This window comes from Carcharodon carcharias (genome assembly GCF_017639515.1).
Source record: "Carcharodon carcharias isolate sCarCar2 chromosome 35 unlocalized genomic scaffold, sCarCar2.pri SUPER_35_unloc_3, whole genome shotgun sequence".
Lineage (NCBI taxonomy): Eukaryota > Metazoa > Chordata > Chondrichthyes > Lamniformes > Lamnidae > Carcharodon > Carcharodon carcharias.
The window spans coordinates 825,677-844,370 of record NW_024470719.1 but is presented as its reverse complement, the minus strand read 5'-3'; the positions used below and the strand labels follow the sequence as shown (position 1 = coordinate 844,370).

The following is an 18,694-nucleotide window of genomic DNA, read 5'->3' as shown; positions in this document are numbered from 1 at the left end:
CAGTCCGCACTTATTAACCCCGGTGTGCAGTATTTAACCCCAGCTTGCACTATTTCACCCCAGCCCACACTATTTAACCCCGGCCTGCACTATTTTAATCCAGCCTGCACTATTTTAACCCAGCCTGCACTATTTAACCCCAGCCCGCACTATTTAACCCCAGCACACACTATTTAACCCCGGCTCGCACTAATAAACTCCAGCCCACGCTATTTAACCCCAGCCAGGAATACTTAACCCCAACCTGCAGTATTTAACCCCAGCTTGCAATATATAACGCATTCCGCACTTACTAACCCCAGTGTGCACTATTTAACTCTAGCGTGATGCTGTTTAAACCTAGCCCACAGTATTTAACTTCAGCCAGTGCTACTAACCCTGCCAGCACTATTTAACCCAGCCTGCACAATTTAACCTCAACCTGCACTATTTATCCCCAGCCTGCGCTATTTTAACCCAAACCGTGCTATTTAACCCCAGACTACACAATTTAACCCCAACTTGCATTATTTAGCCCCAGCCTGCACTATTTTAACCCAAACCGTGCTATTTAACCCCAGCCTACACAATTTAACCCCAACTTGCATTATTTAGCCCCAGCCTGCGCTATTTTAACCCAAACCGTGCTATTTAACCCCAGCCTGCGCTATTTAAACCTAGCCCACACTACTTAACCCTAGCCAGTGCTACTTAACTCCAGATCGCACTATTTATCTCCTGCTCGCACTATTTAACCCCAGCACGCATCTTTAACCCCAGCCTGCTCTATTTGACCCCGGCCCTCACTATTTAATCGCAGCCTGCACTATTAAAACTTAGTCCACACTACTTACAACAACTCTGCAATAATTAAAGCTAGCCTTCTCTACAAAAAGAACCCTGCAGCGCTTAGAGGTGGCCTGTACTATTTAAAGCTGGCCTGCACTATTTATCCCCAGCCCGCAATACTTAACCCCAGCCTTAATTATTTAACCCCAGCCCGCACTATTTAACCCAGCCCGCACTATTTAACCCAGCCCACACTATTTAACTCCAGCACGCATCTTTAACCCCAGCCTGCTCTATTTGACCCCGGCCCTCACTATTTAATCGCAGCCTGCACTATTAAAACTTAGTCCACACTATTTACACCAACTCTGCAACAATTAAAGCTAGCCTTCTCTACAAAAAGAACCCTGCAGCGCTTAGAGGTGGCCTGTACTATTTAAAGATGGCCTGCACTATTTATCCCCAGCCCGCACTACTTAACCCCAGTCTTAATTATTTAACCCTGGCCCGCACTACTTAACTCCAGCCCGCACTATTTAATCCAGCCCGCACTATTTTACCCAGCCCACACTATTTAACCCCAGCCCGCACTATTTAACCCCAGCCTACACTATTTAACCCAGTCCGTACTATTTAACCCAGCCCACACTATTTAACTCAGCCCGCACTATTTAACCCCAGCCTACACTATTTAACCTAGCCCACTCTATTTAACCCAGCCCGCACTATTTAACACCAGCCTGCACTATTTAACCCCAGCCCGCACTATTTAACCCCAGCCCGTACTATTTAACCCCAGCCCGCACTATTTAACTCCAGCCCACACTATTTAACCCCAGCCCACACTATTTAACTACAGCCCGCACTATTTAACCGCAGCACGCGCTATTTAACCCAGCCTGCACTATTTAACCCCAGCCTGCGCTATTTAAACCTAATCCACACTATTTAACCCCAGTCTTCACTATTTATCCCCAGCCTGCTCTAGTTAACCCCAGCCCTCACTATTTAACCCAGCCTGCACTATTTAACTCCAGCCTGAGCTATTTAACCCCAGTGTGCACTATTTGACCCCAGTCTGCACTATTTAACCCAGCCTGCACTATTTAACCCAGTCCGCACTATTTAACCCAGCCCGCACTATTTTACACCAGCACGCACTATTTTACACCAGCCTGCACTATTTAACCCAGTCCGCACTATTTAACCCAGCCCGCACTATTTTACACCAGCCTGCACTATTTTACCCAGCCTGCACTATTTTACACCAGCACGCACTATTTTACACCAGCCTGCACTATTTTACCCAGCCTGCACTATTTAACCCAGCCCGCACTATTTTACACCAGCCTGCACTATTTTACCCAGCCTGCACTATTTTACACCAGCCTGCACTATTTTACCCAGCCTGCACTATTTTACACCAGCCTGCACTATTTAACCCAGTCCGCACTATGTAACCCAGCCCACGCTATTTAACCCCAGCCCACACCATTTAACCCCAGCCCGCACTATTTAATTCCAGCCCGCACTATTTAACCCCAGCCCACACTATTTAACTACAGCCCGCACTATTTAACCCCAGCACGTGCTATTTAACCCAGCCTGCACTATTTAACCCCAGCCTGCGCTATTTAAACCTAATCCACACTATTTAACCCCAGTCTTCACTATTTATCCCCAGCCTGCTCTAGTTAACCCCAGCCCTCACTATTTAACCCAGCCTGCACTATTTAACTCCAGCCTGAGCTATTTAACCCCAGTGTGCACTATTTGACTCCAGTCTGCACCATTTAACCCAGCCCGCACTATTTTACCCAGCCTGCACTATTTAACCCAGTCCGCACTATTTAACCCAGCCCGCACTATTTAACCACAGCCCGCACTATTTAACCCCAGCCTGCACTACTTAACCCCAGCATGCATATTTAACCCCAGCCCGCACTATTTAACTCCAGCCAGCACTACTTAACCCCAGCCCGCAGTATTTAATCCCAGATTGCAATATATAACCCAGTCCGCACTTATTAACCCCGGTGTGCAGTATTTAACCCCAGCTTGCACTATTTCACCCCAGCACACACTATTTAACCCCGGCCTGCACTATTTTAATCCAGTCTGCACTATTTAACCCCAGTCTGCACTATTTAACCCCAGTCTTCATTATTTATACCAGCCCGCACTATTTAACTCCAGTCTGTACTATTTAACTCCAGCCTGAGCTATTTAACCCCAGTGTGCACTATTTAACTCCAGACTGCACCATTTAACCCAGCCTGCACTTTTTAACCCCAGCCCGCTTATTTAACCCCAGCCCGGACTATTTAACCCCAGCCCGCATTACTTAACCTCAGCCTGCACTATTTAACTCCAGCCAGCACTTTTTAACCCCAGCCCGCACTATTTAACCACAGCCTGCACTATTTAACACCAGCCTGCACTATATAACCCCAGCCAGCACTACTTAACCCAAGCCCGCAGTATTTAACCCCAGCCTGCAATATATAACCCTGCCTGCACTTATAAACCACTTGTGCACTACCTAAACCCAGCCTGCCCTATTTCACCCAGCCTGCACTATTTAACCACAGCCCACAATATTTAACCGCAGCCTGCACTATTTAGCCTCATTCAGCACTATTTATCCCCAGCCCGGACTATTTAACCCCAGACCACACTATTTCACCCCAGCCCACACAATTTAACCCCAATCTTCGCTATTTATCCCCATCCCGCACAATTTATTCCCATCCCGCCCTATTTAATGCCAGTCTTCGCTATTTATCCCCTTCCTGCACTATTTAACCCCAGCCCACACTATTTATCCCCAGCACGCACTATTTATCCCCAGCCTGCACTATTTATCCACAGCCTGCATTATTTTAACCCTGCCCGCACTATTTAACCCCAGCCCACAGTATTTAACCTCAGCCCGAACTATTTAACCTCAGTCCGCACTATTTAACCCAGCCCACACTATTTAACCCCAGCCCGCACTATTTAACCCCAGCCCGCACTATTTAACCCCAGCCCGCGTTACTTAACCTCAGCCTGCATTATTTAACCCCAGCCCACACTATTTAACCCCAGCCCGCACTATTTAACCCCAGCCCGCACTATTTAGCCCCAGCCCGCACTATTTAGCCCCAGCCCGCGTTACTTAACCTCAGCCTGCATTATTTAACCCCAGCCCACACTATTTAACCCCATCCCGCACTATTTAACCCCAGCCCGCACTATTTAACCCAGCCCGCACTATTTAACCCAGCCCACACTATTTAACCCCAGCCCGCACTATTTAACCCCAGCCCGCACTATTTAACCCCAGCCCGCGTTACTTAACCTCAGCCTGCATTATTTAACCCCAGCCCACACTATTTAACCCCAGCCCGCACTATTTAACCCCAGCCCGCACTATTTAGCCCCAGCCCGCACTATTTAGCCCCAGCCCGCGTTACTTAACCTCAGCCTGCATTATTTAACCCCAGCCCACACTATTTAACCCCATCCCGCACTATTTAACCCCAGCCCGCACTATTTAACCCAGCCCGCACTATTTAGCCCCAGCCCGCACTATTTAGCCCCAGCCCGCGTTACTTAACCTCAGCCTGCATTATTTAACCCCAGCCCACACTATTTAACCCCAGCCCGCACTATTTAACCGAGCCCGCACTATTTAACCTCAGTCCGCACTATTTAACCCAGCCCGCACTATTTAACTCCAGCCCCCACTATTTAACCCAGCCCCCACTATTTACTCCAGGCTGCACTATTTAACCCCAGTCTGCACTACTTAACCCCAGTCTTCATTATTTATACCAGTCCGTACTATTTAACTCCAGTTTGCACTATTTAATCCAGCCTGCACTATTTAACCCCAGCTTGCAATACTTAACCGCAGCCCGCACTATTTAGCCTCAGCCCGCACTATATAACCCCAGCCCGGACTATTTAACCCCAGCCCGGAATATTTAAAATCAGTCCTCACTATTTATCCCCATCCCGCACTGTTTATCCCCATCCCGTACTACTTAATCCCAGCCCAGACTATTTAACCCAGCCTGCACTATTTATCCCCATCCCACACTATTTAACCCCAGCCCGTATTATTTAACCCCAGTCCGCACTATTTAACCCCAGCCTGCACTATTTAACCCCAGCCCGTATTATTTAACCCCAGTCCGCACTATTTAACCCCAGCCTGCACTATTTAACCGCAGCCCGCACTATTTAACCCCAGCCCACACTATGTAACCCCAGCCCACACTTTTTGACACCAGTGTGCACTATTTAAACTCAGCCTTTGCAATTTAAACCCAGCTTGCACTATTCAACCCTGGCCTGTGCTATTTAACCCCAGCCTGTGCTATTTAAACCCAGCCTGCACTATTTTACCCCAGTCAGCACTAGATATCTCCATACCGGACTATTTAACCCCAGTACGCATCTTTAACCCCAGCCTGCTCTATTTAACCCCAGCCCTCACTATTTAATCGCAGCCTGCACTATTAAAACTTAGCCCGCGCTATTCACCAACCCTGCAATAATTAAAGCTAGCCTTCTCTACAAAAAGATCCCTGCAGCGCTTAGAGGTGGCCTGTACTATTTAAAGCTGGCCTGCACTATTTATCCCCAGCCCGCAATACTTAACCCCAGCACGCAAAATTTAACGCAGCCCGTACTATTTAACCCCAGCCCACACTATTTAACCCAGCCCGTACTATTTAACCCCAGCCCACACTATTTAACCCCAGCCCGTACTAACTTAACCCAGCCCGCACTATTTAACCCCAGCTCGTACTATTTAACCCCAGCCCGCACTATTTAAACCCAGTCTTCGCTATTTATCCCCATCCCGCACTATTTAACCCCTGCCCACACTATTTAACCCCAGCCTTTGCAATTTAAACCCAGCTTGCACTATTTAACCCCAGCCTATGCTATTTAAACCCAGCCTGCACTATTTTACCCCAGTCAGCACTAGTTATCTCCATCCCGGACTATTTAACCCCAGTACGCATCTTTAATCCCAGCCTGCTCTATTTAACCGCAGCCCTCACTATTTAATCACAGCCTGCACTATTAAAACTTAGCCCGCGCTATTCACCAACCCTGCAATAATTAAAGCTAGCCTTCTCTACAAAAAGATCCCTGCAGCGCTTAGAGGTGGCCTGTACTATTTAAAGCTGGCCTGCACTATTTATCCCCAGCCCGCAATACTTAACCCCAGGCCGCACTATTTAACCCAGCCCGTACTATTTAACTCCAGTCTGTACTATTTTACCCCAGTCGGCACCATTTGTCTCCAGCCCATACTATTCAACCCCAGCACACATCTTTAACCCCAGCCTGCACTATTTAACCTCGGCCCTCGTTACTTAATCGCAGCATCTGGACCTATCCCCTAACCTCATTTGCCAGTTCACTTTAGCTAGCTCTGCTTTCATGCCATCATAATTGTCCTTATTTAAGTGTAAAATACTTGCTACTTTTGAACACATTTGTTTCTCCCTCAAAATGAATGTAAAATTCAATCAGATTATGATCGCTGCTACCTGGGGGTGCCTTGACTATGAGGTTACCAATTAATCCTATCTTTTTGTTCAGTACCAGGTCTGGTTGGCTCCAGGATGTGCTGTTCTAAGAAACTATCCGGAAAACATTCTATGAATCCTCATCTACGCTACCTTTGCCCATTTGATGTTTCCAGTCTATGGTCTAGATTTTTCAGTCAGCACGCCGGTGCAGGCCCGACATGCTGGCGCGTACAATGATGCGCGATGAGGTTGGCCGTGCGTCCTGACATCATCGCGCTGTCTCACGATGTTTCATTTGGCCGGCACGCGCCGGAGTCAGCTGCACGCCCGCCGATATTTAAATGGCCTACTAAGACCAATAAGGAAGTAATTCATGGAACTGTTAACGCTGCCCATCTTACCTTAAGGTTGGCGGGCAGGCGAAAAGGCCAAGAGGCCTTAATGTTTTTTTAGGAAACCTCATCCATGAGCGTGATGAGGTTAAGCTTTTATTAATTAAATAAATCATTTTTCCAAAATATCAAAACATGTCCCATCTTATGTGAGACAGTCACATGAGGGGACATTTTTAATTACATTTTTAATCCATTTATTTAATAATTCCAAAGTGCTTCAATCTCCCTGAGGCACGGAGCATCTTTAAGGAGATTGAAGTGCTCTTTCACGCACTGGCCCCGACTCTCCCTCCTCCCCCTGCACGCACACGTAGTGCCTCTATTGGCCCGTCCACGTAAAATGGCGGCGCAGAGCCAATCGCGGGTGGGGGTTGGCTCCAAGACCACCCCCGGCCGCTCCTGCCAAGCCCGCCCGCCGACTGAAAAAATCAGGCCATAATTAAAATTCTCATTATACTGTCCCCCACCACCCCTACGTTCCTTTCTCTCCCCCACTTGAAGGGCTTCCTAAACCACGGTGCCATGGTCAGATTGCTCATCCATCCTGCAGCCCCCACACGCATCCAAACAAGCCGAGAGAACCTCAGACCTATTGGACAATTGCCAGAGGCTCGCACTCCTGCATTCCTGCCCTCTGGGTCCCCTTATCTGCCTCACTCGCAGTCACACTGTCCTGTCCCTGGCCACAGAACAAATCAGAAGACCCTATCCTCAGTGGTGTGACTGCTTGCTGGTAACTTTCCCCCTCCCTGATGTGTCACTGAGCCTGCAGCTCAGCCTCCAGCTCAATGACTTTGAGCTGAAGTTCCTTGAGCCGCAACCACTTACCGCAGAGGTGTTTGCCCTGGAACCTGCTGGCATCCAGGAGCTACCACATGCTGCAGCCTTGACACATCACCTGCCCTGCCATCCTTAATGTGTTTTAAATAATTACTTAATTATATTAATCACTTAGTTATGTTGCTATCTTATATATTTGATTAACTTTACCACCAATTTGTGTACTATTTTAAATCTTAGGGATAGAATTAAACTCGACCACTTAACAAATACTCAGCAAACAGCTAGCTCCTTTCCCTGCAGTACAGCAAGAACAAATTTCTATGGGGTGAAAAAGACAACAAAAAGAAACAAACACATCCTTGCCCCCCCCATCACCAAATGAACTCCCCTCTCATCAAACTCCGAATCTGCACTCTGTTTGTCAAGGCTGCACTAAAGAACCCGGCATTTACAGTAAACTGAACTGGGGCTCCAGAAACCAAATTCAACCAGTTAGCCAATTAACTACTCAGCTCCTACAACTGAGAGTGAGTTTACCCAGTCCAAACTGCAAGAAAGAACTTAGCCTGCTTACACAGCACTTCTCAGTTACTGCCAATTACAGACTAGATTAGATTTTAAGAATGAAATTTAAGAACAAAATTAACACTTAAAGCTCTCCTCTCACCAAACTATAAGTCTTCACCTAGCTCAGATGCCACATCACACTCTGATTTTCTTTTGACATCTCCCGCTAGTCTCTCACTCTGCTCCTTTTATCCCCACTGTGCCCTCACCTCTCCTACTGGTCTCTCTCTATCTCTCTCACTCTCCCTCATCTCTCCTTTAATGTTCCCTGTGCTCTCACCTCTCCTACTGGTCTCTCTCTATCTCTCTCAATCTCCCTCATCTCTCCTTTAATGTCCCCTGTGCTCTCACCTCTCCCTACTGGTCTCAGAGTCTCTCTCGCTTTGCTCCTTTTATTCCTACTGTGCCCTTGCCTCTCCTACTGGTCTCTCAGTGGCTCTCTCACTCTCCCTCCTCTCTGCTTTAATGCCCACTGTGTCATCCCCTCATCTGCAGGTGTTTCTGTGTCTCTCTCACTCTCCCTCATCTCTCCTTTAATATCCCCTGTGCTCTCACCTCTCCCACTGGTCTCTCAGTGTCTCTCTCACTCTCCCTCATCACTCCTGTTATCCGCACTGCGCCATCTCCTGGCCCACTTTAAGGTCCCTTAAACTGATAATGGTGAGCTGTCAATGAAAATAAAGAAATAACATTGATGTTCAGAGCAGGGGAGGAGGTCAGCAAGATAAGACACCACAAGCAAACTACTCTTGACACAGAGTCAGGCACTCATCACAATTAATGTGAGTGAAATAACATTACTGCAGAAAATAATGATACTATAGCTTGGAAAATCCCCGGGATCAGATGGTTTCTGTCCAGGGAGTAAGGGTAGCAAGTGAAAACATTGAAAACTAACCTTAACCCTGAGTTCTCCCCACAGGACCACACCATTGACAACACCGTCCGCTTTCTCTAAGACACTCGTGCTCCCATTCCCAAGACATTCACCGGTCACTGCCCCTATCCTTCCCCAATAAGCCTGCCTCCCCTCCCCAGCTTTTTCTCCACCCTATCATCTCCACTTCCAGCCTTCACCTACCTCCCTTGTGAAGTGCAGCATTTTCTAATGACACCCAAGTGAAGGTATGACAGGTTCCCAAGAAAGAGAAAGCAACTTCCACTGACCTCAAAGAGATGGAAGAGGTGAAGCTCACCAGCTGTGGAGCCGCTTATCTACATGGGTAACAATGAACATTCTAAATTCTGACTGGCGGGGAACTTAATATCGAGGGTGAACTTAATTCCAGTGAGGTGGCCTTTCAATGAGCATGCATGAGATGTTAATGCATGAAATGGGATTCCAAACATTGTTTGTCGGGAAGCTCAACCTGCCTTTAATCCACTTTGAAAGTCAGCAGAACAGAATTCCAAGAGGTTACTCTTTATCCCTGAGTTTGGCATCATTATCAATCCCAATGCCTGGAGAAATCATTGGAGGGAAAAAACAAAAATAGATGGAAAAGCTCAGCAGTTTTTCCAGCTATTTTTGTTTTTGTTTCAGATTGCCAGTGTTTTGCTTTTATCAAAGCATTGGAGGACATGGCCACACTCGTGAAGGATTATTCATCGCTGGACAGAAAGGTTGAGAAGGAAGAGTAAGATTTATTAGTCAAGTCGGGAAAATTTTACAGGGAAAAATTTAACAGCTCCTAAAACAGTTGCTGTGATCACAAAGCTGCACACTTCAGCAAGGGGCCCAGCTTTGTGCAAGGCTAGCACACTTAAAGAGTCACAATGATAGATCTACTGAGGAAAGATGAGAGGATGCCTGAGAGGAGCATCAGCACTGACATGCACTGTTGGGCCGAATGGCCACATTCTATGTGCTATATCCTATGCAAAGCTAGCCTGTAATGTATAAGACAGCCTGAACCTCGGATAGATGGGCTCTGGTTCCGTGGGAATCTCTCAGTGTATGATTGACAGTGTCTGAAATGATGGCGTTTGTCTGGTGCAGGTCTCTTAGATGGGAAACTGATTGTTGGGGGCCTGACAAATGGAAGCTTGTTGATGGCTTTCATGTTGAGGGGAGAGTGACTGCGCAGCGTCTGAATGAAGAGATGCATTTACTGGGAATGTGATTGAGATGGCTAAGACTGATGGCGTGTGATTGATCCAAAGGGCTGGTTGGGGTTTGGTGGGCGTGCGTTTGTTGCATGTGGGTCAGAATAATGAATGTTTTGTTCATCGCGGTTTGATTGAAGGGCGTTTGATCAATCGTTGCCTAGAGCTCCACCAATAACAGAATGTCGCTGACCATTTGTTCTGCGGTTTGCGCAATGAACCAATCAGCGCTGAGCATCATCGAACCTTCGTTGTTATTGTTTCTCTGAGCAACCACAGTCTTTTGTTCTGAGAAGCCAATCAGAGCGCTGTTCCATTGATCGGAATGCTCCAAGGGCGCTGTATAAATAGCGCGAACGTCAACACAAGGCACATCCTCAGGAGCTGTGAGAACAGGAGATCATGGTGAGTGGGTGCACAGGAGTGCACTGGGCAATGGTTTTGGGTCAAGCCAAAGGAATCCACAGGGATGGCAAGATCCACAGAAAGAGAGTGAGAATCTACCGGGACAGTGACACATCACGAGAATGGGAATTCACTGGGAGGGGGAAATCCAATGGGCGAAAGGGGAAATCCACAGGAAGAATAGCAAGCCAAGGTGAAAGAGAAAGCATAAATGTGTGGGAAAGAGGTTATCCCCAAGGAAAGGGAACAACATCATGAGGGACATCCAAAAGGGGGAGAAGAAGATGCAAAAGTAAAGAAAGTCCATAGGCAGTGGAAATACTGAGAGAGAGAGAGGGCATCCATCAGGAAAACAAGGCTCCACAGGGAATGGGTATAAATGAGGAAAAGGGATCCAAGGAGGAGGGATCTCTCTACAGAGGGAACACTGGGACAATCTGTGGAAAGGATGGAATTATCAACAATAAATCAAGACTTCTATTGAGGGTAAATTGAAGTCCTGCAGAAAGTGGGCTGATGCATCAGGGAACAAATAGGGTTCACAGACAATACGCGGAATCCACAGTGGATGAATTTGTTGCCTCCCACAAATCTTTCTCCTTCCAGAAAGACTGATAAAGCTTTGTCCTTCTAACACTGTCAATAAACATATGCTCCTTGTCCCCTTCAGCGTGAGTGTATTTCAATCCACATTGGCCAGGCTGGTGTTCAGCTTGGCAACGCTTGCTGGGAGCTGTATTGCCTGGAGCATGGGATCCAGCCGGATGGGCAGATGCCCAGTGACAAGACCATCGGAGGTGGTGACGACTCCTTCAACACATTCTTCAGTGAGACGGGGGCAGGGAAACACGTTCCCCGAGCCGTGTTTATAGACCTGGAGCCCACTGTGATTGGTAAGAGGAGAGATTGTTGATGGGGTTGCTCAGTCAGTGTTCTCACTAGACTCAGTTAAATATGGTCCAAAGGCATCAAATTTTCTGGAATGTTCTATGTTCCTGTTGTTAAATCTCTGTTCCCTGTCTCCAGATGAGGTCCGCACAGGCACCTACCGACAGCTCTTTCACCCCGAGCAGCTCATCACTGGCAAGGAGGATGCGGCTAATAACTACGCCCGGGGTCACTGCTCCATCGGCAAGGAGATCGTGGACCTGGTCTTGGATCGCATTCGGAAGTTGGTAAGTTGTGTAATGGGAACAATGTCAAATCCCACCTGTACGAAATCACCATCTTACCATTGACCACTGCCCCATCTCACCACCACACACTGTCCTGCTCTCTTAGTGTAAATGAAATCTTATTTATGGCCATGTGACCCACCTGTACAAATCCTATTATTCACTCCTTTATCACTTATTGATTTCACGCCAATGTTATCCTGACCAGTATTATGCACAAAAGGAAGCTGGGACTCCACTCCCTAGGCTGAACCACAGTCTCAGCGCCTCCACTGCTTTCCACCCTCATATCCACACTCCCTCCACCTGACAGTCATTACTCTCTCCACCCTCACACCCACCGTCCACCTCCCCACGTCCCAGAACCCTGTGTCAACAGTTGTTGATGGTTCTTTAATGATGGTTGTAACTTCTTGCTCCATTTTAATCTTTTGTCCTTCCTATTCCCCACAGGCTGACCAATGCACAGGACTGCAGGGGTTCCTCATCTTCCACAGTTTTGGGGGTGGGACCGGCTCCGGCTTTACTTCCCTCCTGATGGAGAGACTCTCCGTCGACTATGGCAAGAAATCCAAGCTGGAGTTTTCCGTTTACCCTGCTCCCCAGATCTCCACTGCGGTGGTCGAGCCATACAATGCTGTGCTGGTCACCCACTGCACCCTCGAGCACTCTGACTGCGCCTTCATGGTGGACAATGAGGCCATTTTTGACGTCTGTCGGCGTAACCTGGACATTGAGAGACCCACCTACACCAACCTCAACCGTCTTATTGGACAGGTAGTGTCGTCCATCACGGCCTCACTCAGGTTCGATGGTGCCCTCAATGTGGACCTGACTGAGGTCCAAACCAACCTGGTCCCATATCCCCGCATCCACTCCCCTCTGGTAACCTACGCACCCCTTATTTCGGCCGAGAAGGCTTACCACGAGCAACTCTCGGTGCCGGAGATCACCAACGCCTGCTTTGAACCGGCCAACCAGATGGTGAAGTGTGACCCTCGCCAGGGCAAGTACATGGCGTGCTGCATGTTGTACCGGGGAGATGTGGTTCCCAAGGATGTGAACGCTGCCATCGCCACCATCAAGAGCAAGCGCTCAATTGCATTTGTTGACTGGTGCCCGACTGGGTTCAAGGTAAGTGTGGGTTTTGTAACTGATCTCTGGTGCTTTGGGCCAACATGGAACCTGCCAATCTTAACTCACATGTGTACAGCACATCCTTTCTGTCTGGGCCTAAAGCTTTCTCTCTGTTCTGGGGCATAAAGTAACAAACACTCCCTATTTCTGATCCAAATAGGAGCTCCCTCTGAGGCTTTGACTAGAATTCTCTCAGCTTCAATCCTCGATTGCAGCTCGGAATGTACCACAGGTTCCTGCCTTAATATCAGAAAATGGCTTCTTGAGAATCAAAGTCACATTGGAAAAGAGGCCAGAAAGTATTTAATTAGTTCCTGTAAGCAGCCTCACTGCATCTTCCATCAGAAACTGAAGCTTGAAACCTGGGAGAAAAGCCCAATGAACAACCAGAGCTGGGTCGTTGTAGAGTGACAGACACAACACAGCTCATAAATAGAGATTATGGAAATTACAGGGGAACCAACTTCTGATTTTTAAGCATCTGCTTGTGGAGCTGAATATAACATCTTCTTTCCTTCTACAGGTTGGCATCAACTACCAGCCCCCGACAGTGGTACCAGGGGGTGACCTGGTCAAGGTGCAGCGGGCCCTCTGTATGCTGAGCAACACCACAGCAGTTTCTTGGCTTGGACCCGCCTGAACCTCAAATTCGATAAGATGTACGCCAAGCGGGCCTTTGTCCACTGGTACATGGGGGAGGGGCTGGAGGAAGGGGAGTTCCAGGATGCACGGGAAGACATGGCCTCACTCGAGAAGGATTATGAAGAGGTGGGCATCGATTCTTCATCACTGGACCGAAAGGCAGAGGAAGAAGAATAATATTTATTATGTTATATCATAAAAAGATTTTAACTTTATTTAACATTGACATGATAGTCATTATTTAAGAGAATAAATTTATTTTAAATGATTTTGTGTGTATGTGTGTCAATTTAAAAGCCACAAATGTATGACATGTGATTGACGGGAGTTCTTTGAAGGAGTCACATTTGCTTTAGATAAAAGGGAACCAGTGGATGGACCATACCTAGATTTCCAGAAAGCATTGGGTAAGGTTTCGCATCAAAGGTTATTTTGGAAAATAAAAGCTCATGATGTTGGGGATAACCTATTGGCATGGATAAAAGATTGACTAGTTACAGGAAGAGGAGAGTTGGCATAAATGGGTCTTCTTCTGGTTGGCAGGATGCACGCCACAGTGATCAGTGCTGGTGCCTCAGCTTTTTACAACTAATATAAATGACTTGGATGAAGAAGCCAAAGGTATGGTTGCTAATTTTGCAGGTGACACAAAGATAGATAGGAACGTTAAGTTGTGAAGGGGGTCTAAGGAGGCTACAACAGGACATCAATACCTTAAGTGAGTGGGCAAATGGAGTATAATGTGGGCAAATGTGAAATTGCCCATTTTGGCAAGAAAAATAAAGAAGAATATTATCCAAATGGTGAGAGATTGCAGAACTCAGATTCAGGGGGATCTGGGTGTCCTAGTGCATGAATCACACAAGGTTGGTATGCAGGTACAACATGTAATTAGGAAAGCTAATAGAATGTTATCGTTTATTGCGAGGGGAATTAAATACAAAAGTAGGAAGGTTATGCTTCAGTTGTACAGGGCATTGGTGAGACCACATCTGGAGTACTGTGTACAGTATTGGTCTTATTTAAGGAAAGATGTAAACACATTAGAAGCAGTTCAGAGAAGGTTTACTAGGATGATATCAGGAATGGGTGGGCTGTCCAATGAGGAAAATTTGGACAGGTTAGTCTTGTATCCTCTGGAGCTTAGAAGAGTGAAGGATGACTTGATCAAAACCTTAAAGATCCTGAGGTGTCTTGAAAGAGTGGAGAGGGTGTTTTCTCTCGTGGAAGATTCTAAAACTAGGGGCCACGATTTAAAAATAAGGGGTCGCTCATTTGAGGCAGGTGAGAATTTTTTCCTCTCAGGATAGTGAGTCTTTGGAACTCTCTTCCTTAAAAGGCAGTGGAAGCAGGGTCTTTGAATATTTTTATGGCAGAGCTAGAGAAATTATCCATTAACATGGGGATGAAAGGTTATCGGAAGTAGGCAGGAACGTGGAGTGGAGGTTACAATCAGATCAGCCGTGATCTTATTGAATGGCGGAACAAACTCAGGGGGGACAAGTGGTGTACTCCTGCTCCTAATTTGTCTGTTTGTATGATTGAAACACATGAAAAGGAAGAAGATTGAAGAAGATCAATGCAGCCAGAAAATGGGTGAATCAAACTCCAGGAACTCTCGTCCCTCTTGACCCTTTGTACTATTCCTATCCCAGTCTATATTTGGATAACTGAAGTCCCCCATTATGAGTACTCTATAATTCTTGCACCTCTTCCTAATTTCTTTGCAAATTTGTTTCCCTTCATCCCTTCCACTAGTTGGTGGTCTATATACCACACCAATCAATGTTTTTGCACCTTTTTCATTCCTTATCTCTAACCAGAGAGATTTTGTCCTTGATCCCTCTCGAACATCCTCTCTCTCCAGTACTAAAATGCCATTTTTAATCAATATTGCCACTCCCTGCACTTTTCTTCCTTTCTTCTCTCTCCTAAACACCTTGAACCAAGGAATAATTATCACCCAGTCCTGCCCCTCTCTGGGCCAGGTCTCTGTTATAGCAATAATATCAAAATTCCATTTGTCAACCTGTGTCTGCAGGTCACCAATCTTATTAACCACACTCCGTGCATTCTCACACATGCACATTGGCCCTGACTCAGGCTTTTTTCACTTTCCCCCTTATTCTGGTCCCATCTAATGAATTACTATTGCCTACTCTAATTCTAATAAAACTCTCCCAAGTATTCTGTCTACTTTGAGGCAACTCTCTGATATATCCTTATTATCAGTGGATACTTCACTGCTCCCCACTGCTGGTTTTGCTCCTCTGCACTCTGAATTTCCCCTCAGGTTCCCATCACCCTTCCAATCTAGTTTAAACCCTCCCAAACAGCACTTGCAACGCCTCCCGCTAGAACATTCATCCCAGTCCAGTTAAGGTGTAATCTGTCCTTCTTGTACAGGTCCCACCTGCCCCATAGCTGATCCCAATGCCTCAGAAATCGAAAGCCCTCATTTCTACTCCACTTCTCCAACCACGTCTTGAACTGTTCTTATTCTTATGCTCACTAGCACGTGGCACTGGGAGTACATAAGAACATAAGAAATAGGAGCAGGAGGAGACCATTCGGCCCCTCGAGCCTGCTCTGCCGATCAATAAGATCATGGCTGATCTTGCGTTTCGATTTCCACGTTACCATCTAACCCCGGTAACCTTTGATTCCCTTGCCTAACAACAAATTATCTACCTCTGCTTTAAAAATATTCAATGGCCCTGCCTCCACCAACTTCTGAGGCAGAGAGTTCCAAAGTCGCACAGCCCTCTGAGGGAAGAAATTTCTCCTCCTCTCTGTCATAAAAGGACGACCCCTAATTTTAAAACAGTGCCCTCTAGTTCTGGACTCACACACAAGAGGAAACATCCTTTTGACGTCCACCTTGTCAGGACCGTTCAGGATCTTGTATACTTCAATCAAATCACCCCTAACTACAGGCCAGTTAGTTTAACATCCATTACTGGGAAAATGTTAGAGTCAATTATAAAAGATGTAATAGCAAAGCATTTAGAAATGCATAATATAATCAAGCAGAGTCAGCATGCCTGGAAAATCTATTAGAATTCTTTGAGGAGGTAGCAAGAAGGGTAGATAAAGGGGAACCAGTAGATGTAAAATATTTGGATTTCCAAAAGGCGTTTGATAAGGTACCACACATGAGGCTACTTAATAAGATAAGAGCCCCTGGTGTTGGGGGTACTATTTTAGCATGGATAGAGGATTGGCTTACTAATAGGAGACAGATAGTTGAGATCAGGGGAGCATTTTCAGGATGGTAACCTGTGACTAGTGGAGTGCCACAGGGATCAGTGCTGGGACCACAATTATATACAATATACAAATTAATGATTTGGATGAGGGAAGTGAATGTACTATCGCCAAGTTTGCAGATGACACAAAAATAGGTGGGAAGGCAAATGGTGAGGATGACACAAGGAGTCTACAGAGGGACATAGACAGGTTTAGTGAGTGGGCAAAAACTTGGCAGATGGAATATAAGATGCAGAAATGTGAGGTTATGCACTTTGGTAATAGAAGAGCTGAATATTATTGAAATGGAAAAAGATTACAGAAAGCTGCAGCACAGAGGGGTCATCTTGCATGAATCACAAAAAGCTAGAAGTCAAGTTCAGCAGGCAATAGGGAAGGCAATTGGAATCTTGGCCTTTATTTCAAAGGGAATGAAGTATAAAAATAGGAAAGTCTTGCTAGAACCTTACAAGACACTACTTAGACCACACTAGAATACTGTGAACAGTTTTGGTCTCCTTATCTAAGGAAAGATATACTGGCATTGGAGGCAAAACAGAGCAGGTTCACTAGGTTGATCCCGGAGATGGAGGAATTTTCTTATGAGGAAAGGTTGGGTAGGTTGGGCCAGTACTCATTGGAGTTTAAAAGAATGAGAGGAGACCTTACTGAAACATATAATACTCTTAAGGGGATTGAAAGGGTAGATGCTGAGAGGTTGTTTCCCCTTGTGGGAGAGTCTTAGGACCAGAGGGCATAATCTCAGAGCAAGGGGTCGCCCATTTTAGACAGAGATGAGGAGGAAACTTCTTCTCTCAGAGGGTAGTGAATCTGTGGGATTCTTTACTGCAGAGGGCTGCAGAGGTTGGGTTGTTAAGTATATTCAAGGCTGAAGTAGACAGATTTTTAATCAGTAAGGGAATCAAGGGCTATGGGGAAAAGGCAGGAAAGTGGAGGCTTATCATATCAGCCATGATCTCATTGAATGGTGGAGCAGACTTGATGAGCAAATGGCCTACTTCTGCTCCTATGTCTTATGGTCTAATCCTGTGATTATTGCTCTTGAGGTCCTGCTTTTTAATTCCCTTCCTGACTCCCTAAAATCTGCTTTCAGGACCTTTTCCTACGTATGTCATTGGTCTTAATTTGGACCATGACCTCTGGCTGCTCACCCTCCCCAAAAGAATGTCCTTCAGCCACTCTGCGACATCCTTGAACCTGGCACAGGGAGCAACAGACCATCCAGGATTCACATCTATGGCCAAAGAAGCAACTGGCTGCTCCCCTAACTATGTAATCCCCTACTGCTATAGCGTTTCCACTCTTCCTCCTCCCCTCCTGTGTAGCTGAGCCACCCGTTGTATCATGAACTTGGCTCTTGCTACAGTCCTCTGCGGACCATCTCGCTCACCAGTATCTAAAATAGAAAAGGGGTTAGAGAGCGAGATAGCCTCAGGGGATTCCTGCACTACCTGCCTGTTTCCCTTAGATACGCTGGCAGCCACACATTCCCTCTCTGCCTGTGCACTTCTTAGCTCTGGTGTGACCACCTCTCTAAACCTATCCATGTAATCCTCAGCCTTGTGGAATGCATCACAGTGACTCCAGCCGCTGCTCAAGCTCCACAACTCGGAGCTCAGGTCCCTGCAGCTGGTGACACTTTCTGCAGATGTAGTCATTGAGGGCACTTTGTGCCTACATGACTTCCCACATTGCACGTGATATACATTCCACATGGCTAAGCTGCAATGACATACCTTAAACTTTATATAAAGCATTTACTAGAGTATTTATTTACTAATTTATTCTAATTTACTCATTTACTTTAACTATTTTCTTAATTAATTTGGGATAATTCCTATGTGTACTACAACGTACTGTAATTATTAAATGCTAGTTCCACCCACAATTACAACTAATGTCTCTTAAT

General features: G+C 46.3%; 2 pseudogenes; both read left to right on the top strand.

Annotated features, from left to right (window-relative positions):
- The window catches only part of LOC121274225, a 121,647-nt pseudogene extending 111,956 nt beyond the window's left edge, over positions 1-9,691 (top strand).
- Positions 9,692-11,228: 1,537 nt separating this feature from the next.
- Positions 11,229-13,692, top strand: LOC121274221 (annotated as a pseudogene).
- The last annotated feature ends 5,002 nt before the right edge of the window (positions 13,693-18,694 follow it).